Genomic DNA, 17455 nt, shown 5'->3' on the forward strand with positions numbered 1-17455 from the left:
AGCAATTTGACCGCCTATCTTAGCCAAAAGGCCGAGAAGCGATAACCACAAACTGGCCCCTGCCGACGGCGCCCTCCCGGTGGCCCCGGACCGCGCTCGGGGGAAGACGCCACCTGGCCCAGGAGCCGGCCCCCCTCCCCGCCTTCCCAAGAACCCTGCGCACGCACTGACTGGCCGGTCGGCGAGCTACCGTAACGACCGGACTCAGCTGGCTCCTCCCACCAAGATCCACTGTCCTCCACTGGCAGGCACAGCCGCCAAAAACACTCGACACATACCGAGTACACTGTTACTTACTGAATAGCTGCTCTCTAGGCAGCGACCAAAGCTATTTAGCGAGCGGGGCATCGATCGCACGCGGCAAGCAGGCGATAAGCCAGAAACGAGCAAGTCGGCTCGGCTCATCGGCGACTCGCAAGCAACCCGCATACCTGTCGCACATTGCCGTCTGTCCTTAAACCGTTCGAAGTTGCCCCGTCCCGTGGACGGAGCATCCAAAAATAGCACAAACTCAGGTGCGTTCCTCTCCACGGAAATCTTTAGTAAAAGGCGAAAGATTTGTGCGTGCTGAAGAGAAACCCGAGCGAAATGTGACCTTTCAGCGCACCAGGCGCCTCCGGCCCCCTTCCCAGCCACTCCCACTGACCCGGGGTTGCCACTGCCGCCAGCCGGCCGGACAGACAATCCGAGAGGGAAGGTGGGAAAAGCGAGACAGCGCAATGACAACAAACAGTTACGTCCCGCACAGAAAACTACATCATTTTGCTAAAAAACAGAGGCAAGCACACTTACAACAAGGGCACATATTCACCCTATTTACAACACAATTTACATATATACAAAATAAACAAACAAACAAACAAACAAAAAGGGGGAAGAACAGGGCAACAAAACACAACCTTTTTTTGCACAAAACTTGGAGAGGCGCACCGTTCCCGAACGCACTGCAATAACGGGTCGATGCTTGAAGCGGACGGAGCAAGCTCCTTCTCCGACTCCCTGTGCCAAAAATCCGTTTAATATATAGTCCCCTGATAGGGGACGTATCAGATATTAAACTGATAAGAACAGATACTACACTTGATCTTAGCCAAAAGGCCGAGAAGCGATAACCACAAACTGGCCCCTGCCGACGGCGCCCTCCCGGTGGCCCCGGACCGCGCTCGGGGGAAGACGCCACCTGGCCCAGGAGCCGGCCCCCCTCCCCGCCTTCCCAAGAACCCTGCGCACGCACTGACTGGCCGGTCGGCGAGCTACCGTAACGACCGGACTCAGCTGGCTCCTCCCACCAAGATCCACTGTCCTCCACTGGCAGGCACAGCCGCCAAAAACACTCGACACATACCGAGTACACTGTTACTTACTGAATAGCTGCTCTCTAGGCAGCGACCAAAGCTATTTAGCGAGCGGGGCATCGATCGCACGCGGCAAGCAGGCGATAAGCCAGAAACGAGCAAGTCGGCTCGGCTCATCGGCGACTCGCAAGCAACCCGCATACCTGTCGCACATTGCCGTCTGTCCTTAAACCGTTCGAAGTTGCCCCGTCCCGTGGACGGAGCATCCAAAAATAGCACAAACTCAGGTGCGTTCCTCTCCACGGAAATCTTTAGTAAAAGGCGAAAGATTTGTGCGTGCTGAAGAGAAACCCGAGCGAAATGTGACCTTTCAGCGCACCAGGCGCCTCCGGCCCCCTTCCCAGCCACTCCCACTGACCCGGGGTTGCCACTGCCGCCAGCCGGCCGGACAGACAATCCGAGAGGGAAGGTGGGAAAAGCGAGACAGCGCAATGACAACAAACAGTTACGTCCCGCACAGAAAACTACATCATTTTGCTAAAAAACAGAGGCAAGCACACTTACAACAAGGGCACATATTCACCCTATTTACAACACAATTTACATATATACAAAATAAACAAACAAACAAACAAACAAAAAGGGGGAAGAACAGGGCAACAAAACACAACCTTTTTTTGCACAAAACTTGGAGAGGCGCACCGTTCCCGAACGCACTGCAATAACGGGTCGATGCTTGAAGCGGACGGAGCAAGCTCCTTCTCCGACTCCCTGTGCCAAAAATCCGTTTAATATATAGTCCCCTGATAGGGGACGTATCAGATATTAAACTGATAAGAACAGATACTACACTTGATCTTAGCCAAAAGGCCGAGAAGCGATAACCACAAACTGGCCCCTGCCGACGGCGCCCTCCCGGTGGCCCCGGACCGCGCTCGGGGGAAGACGCCACCTGGCCCAGGAGCCGGCCCCCCTCCCCGCCTTCCCAAGAACCCTGCGCACGCACTGACTGGCCGGTCGGCGAGCTACCGTAACGACCGGACTCAGCTGGCTCCTCCCACCAAGATCCACTGTCCTCCACTGGCAGGCACAGCCGCCAAAAACACTCGACACATACCGAGTACACTGTTACTTACTGAATAGCTGCTCTCTAGGCAGCGACCAAAGCTATTTAGCGAGCGGGGCATCGATCGCACGCGGCAAGCAGGCGATAAGCCAGAAACGAGCAAGTCGGCTCGGCTCATCGGCGACTCGCAAGCAACCCGCATACCTGTCGCACATTGCCGTCTGTCCTTAAACCGTTCGAAGTTGCCCCGTCCCGTGGACGGAGCATCCAAAAATAGCACAAACTCAGGTGCGTTCCTCTCCACGGAAATCTTTAGTAAAAGGTAGTTTTATTGGTTTTTATAAATTTCTTAACAATTTTAAATTTTTCCTTTTTTTTTTAAAACACACTCAATAACACAAACAAAAATTTTTTTAAACACACACTTAAACCATAAGGAACAAAGACATCAGAGTAAATGAATAACAAATTTTCAAAAGAGTGATTCAAAAAATGTTCACAAAAACACAGAATATCCAAAAAAAACACTATGTAATTCAAAGAAAACAAAAGTGAATTAAAAGACAAAGCAGTAAGGAAAAAAGAAAGTCCATTTCGCTCAGGTTTGCTGTCCCGAGAGGCTTCTGTGTCCCTTGGGGGGGGGGGGTGGACTAGATGATGAATTCTTTCCAATGGTCCACCCCCCACTTCTCTCTCGCCAGGTTCTTATTAGTGTGCATGTCCACCAAAATGCCGTCCTGGAGGAGGTTTTGAATCCTCCTCCGGAGAGTGACCAGGTCTACAGATGTTTTCTGATAGACCTTGATGTTCCTCGTCTCCCACAGGACCTGCTTCACGGTGTTGATGATCCTCCACTGACGCTGGAGCACGGTGGACTTGCATCCCCCCGGCGGACCGTAGAGGACGCCCTCAGCCATCAGGGAGGACCTCGGCAGGAACCTGCTTAGGGAGACAGAGGAACAAACAAGGCCCCAGACCCGCCTGGCCACGGAGCACTCCCAGAACAGGTGATGGATGTGTTCTGAGTCAGTGCATCCGTGGGGGCAGCGCTCGGTCAGGGCTAAGTGCCGGCGATACATAAATGTTCTGGTGGGGAGACACCTATGGGCTGTCATCCAGGCAATGTCTTTTTGTTTGTTTGTAAGACATTTGTGTGTTACATTTGCCCAGATGACTTGCGGGTCCAGGTCTGGCCCCCCCCTCGGGAGCGTTACAATTTCTCCAGATCTTAAATGAGCCATAATCATTTTATAGCTCCACGAGGTTAGGCCAGCCCTGGGCAGACCCGTCCTGTAGGCAAAGTCCTTCAGGGCTCGATAGACATAGGGGGGGTCCCAGCTATAAGGTATGGTGAGGTCCAGCACACCCAAGCCCATTGCTCTGAGGAAGGGGGTGGCATAGTACCTGGCAAAGGTACCAGAGGCCTTACCCACCTTCCCTGCATTCTGGACAAGGGTGGCCAGACCCTGCACCATAATGATGTTGACAATGTCTGGGACCCCCCGCCCCCCATTCCGCTCCTCTTTGAGGAGGGTGACGCGTTTAAGTTTTTCCATGGTGCTCCCCCAGACAAAGCGGAAAGCCATCCGGGTGATTAGCTTCCCGGTGGCTTTGTCTGGGGGAAACACCCTCCCCACATAGAGCAGAATGGGTAGGACAATTGCCTTCAGGACAAGGATCTTACCCGCCATGGTCAAGGGCCGTGCACTCCAGCTCCTGATTTTATTTTGGACGTGGCGGAGGGCGCCCTCCCAGCTGGTTCTCCCTCCTCCATCAGCCTGGAAGGTCACCCCCAGGAGCTTGATGGTATTCCTACGCACAGGGAAGGAAACGGTCAGCTCCTCACTCCAATGTGGAGACAGAAACAGTTCACTCTTGTCCCTGTTGACCAGGGCGCCAGTGGCCACACAGAAGTCGTCCAACACCTTGGTGGCACAAGCGATAGAACGACTGTCTGTGGCGACGATGGCAATGTCGTCCATGTACGCCATCACCTTTAGCCGTTCCCCCCCCGCTCCAGGGAGTGGGTAGCCCACCACTCCTGGATTGGCCCTGATGGCCTGGAGGAACGGTTCCAGGTAGATGACGTACAGGAGAGATGCTAGAGGGCACCCCTGCCTGACGCCAGACCTGACATCGAACGGGGCAGAGGGCTGTCGATTGACAACCACTCTGCCCGTTATGTCTGTCAGACAGATCTTTGTCCAGCGCAGGAGGGGGCCAGGAATGTTCATTTTCTCCAGCACTCTCTCCAAGCACACGTGACTCACCCGGTCAAATGCCTTCTCTTGATCGAGACTGAGAAGGCACAAGGGGGACCTCCGCTCCCCGGAGTGGATGATTAGATCCCTCGCGAGGAGCAGGTTGTCATTTATGGACCTCCCCTGCACGCTGCAGGTCTGGTCCGGTCCGATCACCGATGTTATCAGGCCTTGGAACCTCCCCATCAGCGCCTTCGCCATGATCTTATAATCGACTGAGAGGAGGTTGATCGGCCGCCAGTTGCGGAGGTCCTTCAGGTCCCCCTTCTTTGGGACAAGAGCTACTGAGCTCTGTCTCAGTGAGGCGCCTAACCGCCCCTCCCTGTACGCAGCCCTGAACACTTCCGCCACGTCCCCCTTCAGGAGATCCCAGTGAGCCTGGTAAAACTCAGCTGGGATTCCGTCAGGGCCCGGAGCTTTGTGTGTATTCAGGGAGTGCACGGCCCTGGTGAGCTCCTCAGTGCTCAACTCCGCCTCCATCTGCTCATCTCCCAGGCGTCTGTCCAGGCAGCCCAGGAAGGTGTCCATGAGAGCCCCATCTGAGGGCCTCTCACTGTAAAGGCCCTCGTAGAACTCCCTGGCCACCTCCCGGACCTCCGCCTCTTCAGACACCACCACACCTCTGCTGTTATAGAGAGACAAGATGTTATTCGTCTTGGTTCGTGCCCTGCGGAAGAAGAACCGCGTGCACTTCTCATCCTCCTGGAGGCCCTGGAGTTTGGAGCGGAAGGTCTGTTTCTTCCGCTCTTCCCGGTAGAGGGTGGTGAGGCTCTGCCGAGCTTGTGCGATTTCGCTGCCAACATCCAGGCCTCGGGACTGGAGGAGGCTTAGTCTTTGGAGGGCAGCATTGTGGCGTTCAAAAACTGCCCTCCCTTCCTTCGCCTTCCTCCGCCCGACTGCCCGGAAGTAGCCCCGCACTCGCTCCTTCACCATCTCCCACCACTCCACCGGGGAGTCAAAGAGATGTTTCAGACTCACCCACTCCAGGTATCTTCTCGAGAAGGAGAGACGCACCTGGGGGTCTTGGAGATGGCTGATATTCATCCGCCAGAGCCCCTTACCCACGGTTATAGATTTCTCCCATACCAGGGACACGGTTACCATGTGGTGGTCCGAGAAGTGCACCGCCTTGGTGGAATAGCTGTGCACCCTCAGGCCTGGGGAGAGCAGAAACATGTCAATTCTGGATGAGGAGGAGCCAGAGGAGTTCACAAAAGTGTGTTGGGGAGGAGAGGCGCCCCCGGCGTCGCAGAGGGAGAAATCCTCGATGAGGGACCGCAGCAGGGTGCCGGAGCGATCCGGCCTTGGTTTGCTGCGGTCCTCATCTCTTAAAACACAGTTGAAATCTCCCCCTACGACGACGGGCATCGTGCAGTGTAACAGTGGTGGTAGTTTAGTGAATAGGGAGACTCTCTCGGCCACGCTGGTGGGACCGTACACGTTGATGACCCTGAGTGGGGAACCCCCGACCTCGAGATCGGTGACGAGGATTCGCCCACTCTCCACAATGCTGTGTGCTGTTATTTTTGCATAGGGATTTTTCATCAACGTGCCGACCCCATCAGCTCTGGCGATGTTTGAGCCAGACCAGAGAGAGTCTCCCATTCTCCATTCCTCCCCCAGAACGCCATCCCACTCCCGAAACGGAATCCCACATTCCTGGAGCAGGACGACGTCTGAGGGGATCTGTGATAGAATGGAGAAAACGGTGGTGCGTTTATCGGGGTGTCTGATACTGCGGGTGTTAAGTGTGGTAAGTGTAAAGTTGTATGCCATGATATTTTATTGTTTTTGGGTGTCTGGTGATCCAGTATGGCTGTTAGCCATATTCTGACAAATTTGATTTATTGTGTTGAAAATTGTATCCGGGTTATTGTGGCGCCTACTCACCCCCTGACCATGTTCTCCCATGGGTCTCCCCTCCTGACTGCCTGGGAGGTTCCGTCCTGGAGAGGTGGGGGTGGTTGTTTTTACCCCAGGCCTCCCCCCAGGGCCTGGGAGGAGGGGGATGTTGTCGCCTCCCTTTGAGAGTCCGGACCGGGGGCTGGCTGGTCCCTGATGGAATGGGGGTGAAGTGTGCCAATGTTCTGTAAGTTTTCCTTGTGATGTACTGATTTTGGTGGATGGGTGGGAGGTTTGGGAAGGGTATTGGGCCTGGCGAAAGATTTGGGACTGTGTACCGGTTTTTTGTTTGATTGTACTGTTTGTCTTTTGGCGTTGATCGGTTGGCGTGTTATTGCTGGGTTTGGAGGCTGGCTGGGTGTATTTTGCGGTTTAGCTGTTGTGGGTGATCGAATTCTTTTCCCTTTCCGTTTAGGTTTTTGCCACGGGGTAATGGAATTTGAGTCTGATTCTGCAGATGAGGAGTCTGACCCCTCCACCACAATGGGGGTGTCAGAGTCAGGCTCCTCTTTTACTGTGATGACAGAGGGTTGGGTAACAGGGGATGCTGTTGAGGTGGGGGTTGCCGGTGTTGTGCTGCAGGGAAGGGTTAGCAGTGTTTGTGTTGTGGGGGTTAGGCTGTCAGGCTGGGGCAAAGGGGGAGTGGGTGCTCTAATGCGTGGTGTGGGGGTAGGGTGGGGTAGGGGAGGGGGGGCAGTCATTGACGGTGGTGGGGGCGCGGTGCTCCGGGCCCTGTTCGCGTTCGCGTACGAAATCTTTAGTAAAAGGCGAAAGATTTGTGCGTGCTGAAGAGAAACCCGAGCGAAATGTGACCTTTCAGCGCACCAGGCGCCTCCGGCCCCCTTCCCAGCCACTCCCACTGACCCGGGGTTGCCACTGCCGCCAGCCGGCCGGACAGACAATCCGAGAGGGAAGGTGGGAAAAGCGAGACAGCGCAATGACAACAAACAGTTACGTCCCGCACAGAAAACTACATCATTTTGCTAAAAAACAGAGGCAAGCACACTTACAACAAGGGCACATATTCACCCTATTTACAACACAATTTACATATATACAAAATAAACAAACAAACAAACAAACAAAAAGGGGGAAGAACAGGGCAACAAAACACAACCTTTTTTTGCACAAAACTTGGAGAGGCGCACCGTTCCCGAACGCACTGCAATAACGGGTCGATGCTTGAAGCGGACGGAGCAAGCTCCTTCTCCGACTCCCTGTGCCAAAAATCCGTTTAATATATAGTCCCCTGATAGGGGACGTATCAGATATTAAACTGATAAGAACAGATTTTTTTTTTGTATTTAAATTAATTTATTGGTCCGCACCAAACACATTACACATCACATTCCCTTACAACACTGAACAACAAAACCCAAATCACATCGTCTTGACAAAAGTAAACTCAAAACCACCCCCTCCCCTAAAGTCCCAACACATTCCCACTGTACAAACACATTTCAATACAAACAAAAACAGAACCGAAACCAGCAACACAACCAAGAACAGAAACAAAAGCAGAACCACAACCAAACCCCTCAAAAACCCTTATATCACCCCCTTCCATCGCTCCCATGCAGCGTGGAATCCCCAGCTCAGCACCTCCCATCCGAAGCGCCGCTCCACCTCCGCCTCCACCATCCGCACCACCCCCCTCCCTGTCCACCCCGTCTTCACCGCCCCCCTCTCCCCCCGCGCCCCCCACAGCTTCTGCTTCGCCAGGCTCAGCAGCAGCAGTGTCTGAAACCTGGCCCTCCCCTTCTCCCTCCCCAACCCCTCTCCACACAACACTCCCTCCCGTGTCACCCCCCTTATGCTCCTGTACCTCCTCCCCATCAGCTGCCACACCTCCTGGGCAAAGGGGCAGCCCCAGAAGACATGGGCCACGGTCTCCTCCTCCCTCCCACAGCCCTCCCTGGGACAGAACCTGTTCTGGGTCAGCCCGTGCCGGTACAGGACGTCCCTCACCGGCAGCCTCCCGTAGGCCACCAGCCAGTTCAGGTCCCTTAGGCGGTTCTCCAGGCCCTTTGGCTGGATCGCCGCCCAGACCTCCCGCCCCACCGGCACTCCTGTCCCCCCCACAGGCCTCAGCCGCGCCTTTAAGGCCTTGTACAGGGCCCTGTGCTGCAGCACCAGCCCCTTGTCTGCACACTCCTTGTGCCTCTTGGCCCAGCGCCCCACCTGCGCATAATGAGCAGGGGCCACCTGCCCCCTCGGCACCCTGTTGTCCCACCCCACCAGAAACCGCACACAGGACGAAAACCAAAAACGAACAAAATACTGAAACTTATGACAAACCGGGGAAACCAAGGAAACACACAAATTACAAAAAAACAACACATCTAACTTAAGCGGAACATGTAACACATCCCTCCCTCCCTCCTCCACCGCCATATACATTACCTCTCTCCTTATATACTCGTAACCCCCCCCCCACAAAAACTTGAACACCGCCCGCACCAGCTCCCTCTTAAGCCGCACGGGCAAAGGAAAAACATACGACAAATAAACTAAAAACGGAAAAATGTCGGCCTTTACCGCTAACACCCTCCCGGACAGTGTGAGCCGGCGTGTTGACCAGAGGCCTAACTTGGTCTTCACACCCGCCACCCTCTTCTCCCAGTTCCTCACTGCGTCCCGCCTGTCTCCCTCTCCAAACTCTACCCCCAGGACCCTCACTGGCCCTATACTTACCTGCAGCCCACACTGTCCATCCCTTCTACCCTTCCACGCCCCTAAATACTTCATGGTGGACTTTGCCAGGTTAACAGAAGCCCCCGCCCCCCTGGCAAAGTCCCCCACCACCTCCATTGCCCTCCGCACACTCCCGTCCCCCTCCAAAAACAGACAGACATCGTCTGCGTACAGCCCTGCCTTCACGCTCTCACCCCCTGCTCCTGGCATTGGGACCCCTCTTATCCCTCCGTCCCTCCGCACTGCCTCGGCCATCGGCTCGATGTACAGCACGAAGAGGAGCGGTGACAAAGGGCAACCCTGCCTTACCCCCCCCTTCTGCCCCACCATCTCCCCCAAAAACCCGTTGACCCCTACCCTACTCCCTACCCCTTTATACAGGAGCTGCAGCCACCTCAAAAACCCCACCCCAAAGCCCAAGCGCGCCAAAACCCCAAACAAAAACTCATGGCTGACCCTGTCGAAAGCCTTCTCCATGTCTAGAGAAACAAAAATTAACGGGAGGTTCCTCTCCTCCACCCAACAAAACACGTCCCTCGTGAGCTGGAGGTTCCATGTTACGGACCTGCCCTCCACCCCACAGGTCTGGTCCTCCCCCACCAGGAATGGCATGGCCAACCTCAGCCGGCCCGCCAGTGCCCGGGCGATGAGCTTATAGTCGACGCCCAGAAGTGTTATCGGGCGCCAGTTGTTCAAATCAAGCTCATCGCCCTTCTTATATAGTAAGGCCACCACTCCCTCCTTCATCGAAGGGGCGAGCTCCCCCCTCTCGTGGATCTCCCGAACGACCTCTAAAAAATCCCGGCCCACCAGCTCCCAGAATTTAAAATAAAATTCCTTGGGAAGCCCATCCTTCCCCGGGACCTTCCCTCCCTTCATCCCGGAGAGTGCCTTTTTCAGCTCCTCTGAGCTGAAAGGCATCTCCAGTACTGCCCTCACTCCCTCCGGCACCCTCTCCTCCACCAAGCCCAGAAAACGCTCGGAGGCACTCCTGTCCACCTCCCTTTCCCCGAAGAGGAGCGAGTAGTAACAGGAGGCCACCTTTAGCATCTCCTGCGTTCCTCTATGCACCCTCCCGTCCTCCCCCCTCAGCCCTTCCATCACCCTCTTTGCCCTCATCGCCCTCACCCTCTGAAAGAAATACGAGGAGCAGGTCTCGTCTTTCTCATATTCCTCTCCCTGGCTCCTAAAAGCCAGGGAGCGCGCCTTGTCCTCGTGCATACCCTTCAGCTCTTCCTTTAAGGCCTCCCACCTCCCCTCGTCAAACTCCCCCCCGTTGTTCCATCTCACGTAGAGCCCCTCTAGCTCTCTCTGCAGCCTAAGGGAGTACCTCTGCTCCCTCCTTTTTTTCCCCCGGCAGTACGTGATGACAAAGGCCTTGATTCGGGCCTTCGTCACCTCCCACCATTCCACCGCCGAGCTAAAAAATGGCTTCAATTTCGCCCACCCTGCGTACGCTTCCCTGAAGCGCACGCAAAAGGCCTCCTCCTCTAAAACCTTTGTGTTCATGCGCCAGCACCCTCTCCCAAAGGCTGGCGCATCCCACCCCACTGTCACCACCACCCCACTGTGGTCCGAAAAATAAAGGGGGATCACCTCGGCCGCCTTCACCCTCTGCCCCCCCGGAACAAAAACAAAATCGAGACGGGACTTGGCCCCCCTGCTGTTCCCCCAGGTAAGCCCTGGGTCCTTTGGCCACACCTCCCTAAACCCATCTTTCAGGGAGAACCTCCCTAACACACCTTTCAGGTGTGCCACCGACCAATCCGGTGTTTCAAACGAAACATTAAAATCCCCCCCCATCACTACAAACCTGTTTGTGGCACACACCTGTTCCAAAGACAGAAAGAACTCCTTTCTCCTTTGCACATGGGCTGGAGCATAGACATTCACCAACCTCAATTTTATGCCCCTCCAGTCCCCGTCCACCACAAGAACCCGCCCCTGCACCCACGAGGACACGTTCACAATTTTTATCTCCCTCCCTCTAACCAAAATTCCCACCCCCGAGGAATGGGCCCCACCCACACTCCAAAAAGAAAACCCCTTCTTCCATTCCAAAGTAAATTTCTGAGAGTCCTCACTGGACCTCAGATGTACCTCCTGCAAAAAACAAAACGTAAAACTCTGCGCAGACAAAAAATGAAAAACTCCCCTCCTCTTTTCCCCACTTAACAACCCCCTCACATTACACGTCATTATTCTGAGATATTGTGCCATGACACAAACAAAACAGAAACTAAAACCCCACCCTCACAGGCTGAACCCCCCAAACCTCCCTCCCCCTTCCTCCTCATACTCCAAAAAGGGTACCTCATTCGGGGGCCTCAGCTGGACCATCCCCCCGTCATACCCACACTCGGACAGTGGGGAAGCCATGTCCCTCACCCGGCTCTCACCGCTCGACCTGCCTAGGGAGTCCTCAGAGTCCGAGTGAAAGTCCCCCCTGGCCACGCCCAGCCTGACCTTCTTCTTCTTCTTCTTTTTCTTTTCCCCCAGCCCTGGAGACCCGCTCTCCCCGCTGGTGCTCGCTACTGCCAGCTCCTCCGTCGCCTCCGCCCAAGTGGGGGTGCGGCTGCGCTTCACCCCCCCCTCCAGGCCTCCTTCCTCACCGCCAGCTGCCCCTGCGCGCACCGCCGCAGAAGCTCCCTCTGGGGGCGCCTCTTCTGCTGCCTCTGCCTTCCGCCCCACCTCTGCTCCACCAGAGGCTGGCACTGCCCTGCCTGCCTTCGCCTCTCCCCTCCTGCCCTGAGGGTGCGGGGTGGGGGGCACCTCCCCAGATGAAGGCACCGACGAAGCTGAGGCCTCTAGCTCCGACTCCTCCACCACCCCCTCTGCTGCAGGAGCTGCCCCTGAGCCCTGCGCCGCCTCCGCTGACTGTTCTTCCCCCGCTGGCTCGCTTCCAGGTGCCTGCGTCTCCTCCTCCTCTCCTCCAGGAGGCGCTGCATCGGCCGAAGCAGCACTGCCCTGCTCACGTCCCCGCTCCTCTGCCTGGCTCTGCTGCGCTTCCTCCTCCCCACCACCAGGGGGAGCCGGCTGTCCTCCTGCTGCCTCGGCGTAGGAGCGCCTCCGGGCCGGGCAGTCCCGGATCAGGTGTTCCCCACTCCCACACAGGTGGCACTTCCTTCCTGCCGGGCACTCGCGTGCCGCATGGCCTTCCTCCCCACATGCCAAACACACAAAGAAACTGCAGTCTTTTGCCATGTGTCCATACTTGAGGCACCTCCTGCAGTATGTAGGTAGGCCGGAATAGGTTAGAAACCCTTTATCCGGCCCGATGGAAAATACTGCAGGCAGATGCCTCACACCGCCCACCGCTTTTTCTTCCGGCCTAAGCCTCACCAGAACCTGCCTCTTCCCGTTCCACACCCCGAAACGATTTCTCATCCTCACCTCCGGCCTTAGCACGGTGCAGTACCTTCCGAGAAACACCTCCACCTCCCTCGCCGTCACAAACGGGTTGTAAGTAAGCAGGGTAACCAGCTTCACGTCACTTGAAAAAAGGGGCTCCATGCTAATCCCCTTTAGTACTTCAGCCTCCTTCCTCTCCTTGTAGGCCTCAAAAACTTCAAGACACAGGCCCTCACTGTCCAGCGTCACATCAAACAACCCCCTACTCGGGTAGTCCTGCACACAATACATGCGCTCCACTCCCACATTGAAAAAATCTTTAAAAAGCCTTACTACAACGAACTGCAGATCCACCTTCCGTCTCTCCTCCATTGCAACCTGCAGCCGAATTGTATTCCTCCTCCTTAGGGTTCCTCCTGCCATCTCCGGTCCTGGAGCATCCATGGTCCCACACGCACAATCACTGAATCGCGAAAGTTGTCTCCGTTTGATAAGAACAGATACTACACTTGATCTTAGCCAAAAGGCCGAGAAGCGATAACCACAAACTGGCCCCTGCCGACGGCGCCCTCCCGGTGGCCCCGGACCGCGCTCGGGGGAAGACGCCACCTGGCCCAGGAGCCGGCCCCCCTCCCCGCCTTCCCAAGAACCCTGCGCACGCACTGACTGGCCGGTCGGCGAGCTACCGTAACGACCGGACTCAGCTGGCTCCTCCCACCAAGATCCACTGTCCTCCACTGGCAGGCACAGCCGCCAAAAACACTCGACACATACCGAGTACACTGTTACTTACTGAATAGCTGCTCTCTAGGCAGCGACCAAAGCTATTTAGCGAGCGGGGCATCGATCGCACGCGGCAAGCAGGCGATAAGCCAGAAACGAGCAAGTCGGCTCGGCTCATCGGCGACTCGCAAGCAACCCGCATACCTGTCGCACATTGCCGTCTGTCCTTAAACCGTTCGAAGTTGCCCCGTCCCGTGGACGGAGCATCCAAAAATAGCACAAACTCAGGTGCGTTCCTCTCCACGGAAATCTTTAGTAAAAGGCGAAAGATTTGTGCGTGCTGAAGAGAAACCCGAGCGAAATGTGACCTTTCAGCGCACCAGGCGCCTCCGGCCCCCTTCCCAGCCACTCCCACTGACCCGGGGTTGCCACTGCCGCCAGCCGGCCGGACAGACAATCCGAGAGGGAAGGTGGGAAAAGCGAGACAGCGCAATGACAACAAACAGTTACGTCCCGCACAGAAAACTACATCATTTTGCTAAAAAACAGAGGCAAGCACACTTACAACAAGGGCACATATTCACCCTATTTACAACACAATTTACATATATACAAAATAAACAAACAAACAAACAAACAAAAAGGGGGAAGAACAGGGCAACAAAACACAACCTTTTTTTGCACAAAACTTGGAGAGGCGCACCGTTCCCGAACGCACTGCAATAACGGGTCGATGCTTGAAGCGGACGGAGCAAGCTCCTTCTCCGACTCCCTGTGCCAAAAATCCGTTTAATATATAGTCCCCTGATAGGGGACGTATCAGATATTAAACTGATAAGAACAGATTTTTTTGTTTTAAAGATCTTTATTCCATCTCATAACCTCATTATACATCATGTACATTCTTACGTATACTAACTTAAACATTAGACATCCACTCACTTAACATTACACTCATACCCCGTCCCTATATACCCTATCTAACACATCAACATCCCCTCATGTACCCCCCACCCCCCCCAAAACCGCTAATATATTTTCCCACACCTCCCTCCACTCCTCTTTACCCCTCCTATGAAGGCACATTTTTGCTTCTCTTTTAATTTTTCCCTCCCACTCCCTGAACCACTGCCTACTAGATGTCACGTCTGATGGAAACTCCACCTTTTTATTCCTGGCGTCCCAAAGCATTGTCTTCCCCCAACTCATCAATAGACACACCACCTTCCTCCTCTCCCCTGTCAAAACTCCCCACCCGTTCCCTTTCAGGACCCAGTCCCTCAAAATTCCCACTCTCAACCAACGAAAAACACCGCTCTTATCAACCCTCCCCCAAAAAGCCCTCGCAAAAAAACAGTCCCAGAACACATGAGCCACAGTCTCATCCTCGTTACACCCTCTCGGGCAGTGAGCTGACCTTGCCGTCCCAAACCTGTGGAGCCTCTCTCTCACTGGTAGCCTCCCAAGAGCCCCCAACCAGTTTAGGTCCCTCACCCGATTAGTCATCCCCTTCCCCTGTAAAGCGCCCCAGTCCACCCCCTTCCCCGCCAGCATCTTCCCCTCCTCTCTCACCACCCCGCCCAGGAGCATCTTGTACAATTCCCTGTGGTCCTCCAGATTCTCCCTGGTCATGTGCACTTTATTCAATCTCATAAATAAAATGGCCCTCTCATAATACCAGGGCACATCTTCTGCCCTCGGACCCCTGTTATCCCACCCAGTAACCCATCTCAACGCAGTCCCAACCCACAACTTAGCTAAATGAAAACACTTATGTGTATCTCCCCGCGTTAAAACTTGATAAACCCCCTCCAAAAACAACACTTCCAGCTTCAAAGGAATATTAATAAGGCTCCTCCCCCCCTCCCTCACTGGGAGATACATCACCTCCCTCTTAACGGGCTCATACCTACCCCCCCATATAAAAGAAAAAATTAATTTCAAAAGTTTCCTCCTATACCTCACCGGCATTGGAAAAACCCTCCCCAGGTATAAAACTTGTGGGAAAACATCGGCATTCACTGCGAGGACTTTCCCCGACACCGTTAAAGCCCTGCTTCTCCATATATTAAGTTTTCTTTCCACCTTCCCCAAACACACTTCCCAATTCAAATTGTCTGACCTCCCCTTCAAAAACCGGACCCCCAAAATTTTTAACCCCTCCTCCCCACTTCGAACAATCCCATACCTTCCCCCAGTCCCCCCCATCCATCCCTCTGAAAACAAAATGGCCGATTTGTTCATGTTAATCAAAGACCCCGTCCCCCTACAATACCTATTCAAAATCTCCATTGCCCGGTCTATATCGCTTTCGCATGACACCAGTACTGTGGTGTCATCGGCGTACTGGAGCACTTTGATCGGCTTCCCCATGCCCCCTGGAACCTGCACCCCAACAAAAGCCCTATCTTCCCTCAGCATCACTGCCAATGGCTCAATAAACAAAACGTACAAAAGTGGCGACAGAGGGCACCCCTGCCTAACCCCCCTACCCTGCACTACTGGACCACTCAGTTTCCCATTTAATTTTACCCTACTAAAAACCCCCCGATACAAAATCTTAACCCATGAAATAAAGCCCTCCCCAAAATTCATCCTTCCTAAAACCTGAAACAAAAACCCATGATCTACCCTATCGAAAGCCTTCTGCTGGTCCAAACTCAAAACCCCAACCCCTACCCCCCTACTCTGTGCCCAACTCAACATATCCCTGACCACAAATAAATTTTGGATCCCTGACCTACCTGGAACCGCACATGTCTGGTCTCCAGAGACCACCTCCCCTATCACCTCACTAGCCCTGTCGACCAGTACCCTCCCCAACACCCTCGCATCCACGCATAGCAGCGTGACAGGCCGCCAATTCCCCAACTCCCTTTTGTCTCCTTTCTTATAAATCAAATGAATAATTCCCTCCCTCATAGAAAATGGTAATAAACCAACCCTCCCAACTTCATTGTACACCTCCACTAAATCCTCCCCCATAATGTCCCAAAAACAAACATATAATTCTTTTGGGATACCGTCCCTCCCTGGAGCCTTGTCTCCCTTCATCCCAAACAGGCCTCTCCTTACCTCTTCCTTTGAGAGTGCCCTCCCCAAAGCCTCCTGCTTCCCCTCCCCCACTCTCCTCCACAACTGCTCCACCATTCTATCTCCCTCTTCCACATCCCTATCAGCCTCCCTAAATAAATGAGAATAATACCTGACAGCAGCATCCAACTTGTCCTGCTGCTCCGTCACCTCCCCCCCCTGCTCTGTCAGCAAGACCTCCATCGCTGCTGCCGCCTGCCTCTCCTTTGCCTTCCGAAAGAAGAAGGCTGTCACCTTCTCGTCCTTCTCCCTCCTCTCCACCCCGGCCATGAACAAAACCCTCCTCGCCCTCTCAACATAATACTCTTTAATTTCCGACTTGATTCTACTTACCTCCTCCCATACTACCACACCTCCTCTGTTGGCAACCCCAGCCCAATACTGCAGGTCCCTCTGCAGCTGCCAAACCCTCTCCCTCTCCTCCCTCCTCTTCGCCCTCCCATACCCTTGACAGAACTCCCTAACTCTCTCCTTCACTACCTCCCACCAATCCAGGATTGACTCAAAGCGACATTTAAAAACCTGCCAGCCCAAATAAAACTCCCTAAATTGCTCAACAAAAATCTTATCCTTTAAAAATCCATTATTAAATTTCCAAATTCCCTCCCCCCGAGGCTCCTCCCTCCTTCCCAAAGAAAATTTAATCATCTGATGATCTGACGACCAACTCGGTGTCACCTGGAACTTATGAACTGATTCCCCCTGAGAAACAAAGAAATAATCCAGCCGCCTATTTATACCCCTTGTATTGCTCCAGGTATATCCTGGCCCTTGAAACCCACCCTCCTTAAACACATCCACCAAATTAAACTTAACCAATAACTCTTTTAGAAAAACAGCAGAAAAATCTCTCCTGCCCCCAACCACTCCCTCATCCAATGAACAATTAAAATCCCCCCCTAACACCACACACCTGTTTGTCATTAACAGAACTGGCAGACATTTTAGAAAAGAAAATCTCTCCGTTATATTACACGGAGAATAAACATTTAAAAACCTAAACTTTTTACCCCCCCAAATAACATCGACACACAAGAGCCTGCCTGGTACAATAGATACAAATTCCTCAA

At 54.1% G+C, this 17455-nt stretch overlaps 5 non-coding genes and 3 pseudogenes across 5 annotated transcripts; all 8 read right to left on the reverse strand.

The window, feature by feature from the left end:
- Window positions 1-475: 475 nt before the first annotated feature.
- Window positions 476-587, reverse strand: LOC133106595 (U5 spliceosomal RNA). The gene has a single exon (XR_009704557.1). It is a non-coding gene; the product is annotated as a U5 spliceosomal RNA (small nuclear RNA).
- A 332-nt stretch (window positions 588-919) lies between these two features.
- Window positions 920-1110, reverse strand: LOC133106335 (U2 spliceosomal RNA). Its single transcript, XR_009704474.1, has one exon. It is a non-coding gene; the product is annotated as a U2 spliceosomal RNA (small nuclear RNA).
- A 432-nt stretch (window positions 1111-1542) lies between these two features.
- LOC133106596 (U5 spliceosomal RNA) lies at window positions 1543-1654 on the reverse strand. The gene has a single exon (XR_009704558.1). It is a non-coding gene; the product is annotated as a U5 spliceosomal RNA (small nuclear RNA).
- A 332-nt stretch (window positions 1655-1986) lies between these two features.
- On the reverse strand, window positions 1987-2177 carry LOC133106347 (U2 spliceosomal RNA). Its single transcript, XR_009704475.1, has one exon. It is a non-coding gene; the product is annotated as a U2 spliceosomal RNA (small nuclear RNA).
- Window positions 2178-7661: 5484 nt separating this feature from the next.
- Window positions 7662-7842, reverse strand: LOC133106357 (U2 spliceosomal RNA; annotated as a pseudogene).
- A 5131-nt stretch (window positions 7843-12973) lies between these two features.
- LOC133106578 (U2 spliceosomal RNA) lies at window positions 12974-13108 on the reverse strand (annotated as a pseudogene).
- Window positions 13109-13540: 432 nt separating this feature from the next.
- On the reverse strand, window positions 13541-13652 carry LOC133106597 (U5 spliceosomal RNA). The gene has a single exon (XR_009704559.1). It is a non-coding gene; the product is annotated as a U5 spliceosomal RNA (small nuclear RNA).
- Window positions 13653-13984: 332 nt separating this feature from the next.
- Window positions 13985-14155, reverse strand: LOC133106345 (U2 spliceosomal RNA; annotated as a pseudogene).
- Window positions 14156-17455: the final 3300 nt, after the last annotated feature.

This window comes from Conger conger, chromosome 12 (assembly GCF_963514075.1).
Source record: "Conger conger chromosome 12, fConCon1.1, whole genome shotgun sequence".
Classification (NCBI taxonomy): domain Eukaryota; kingdom Metazoa; phylum Chordata; class Actinopteri; order Anguilliformes; family Congridae; genus Conger; species Conger conger.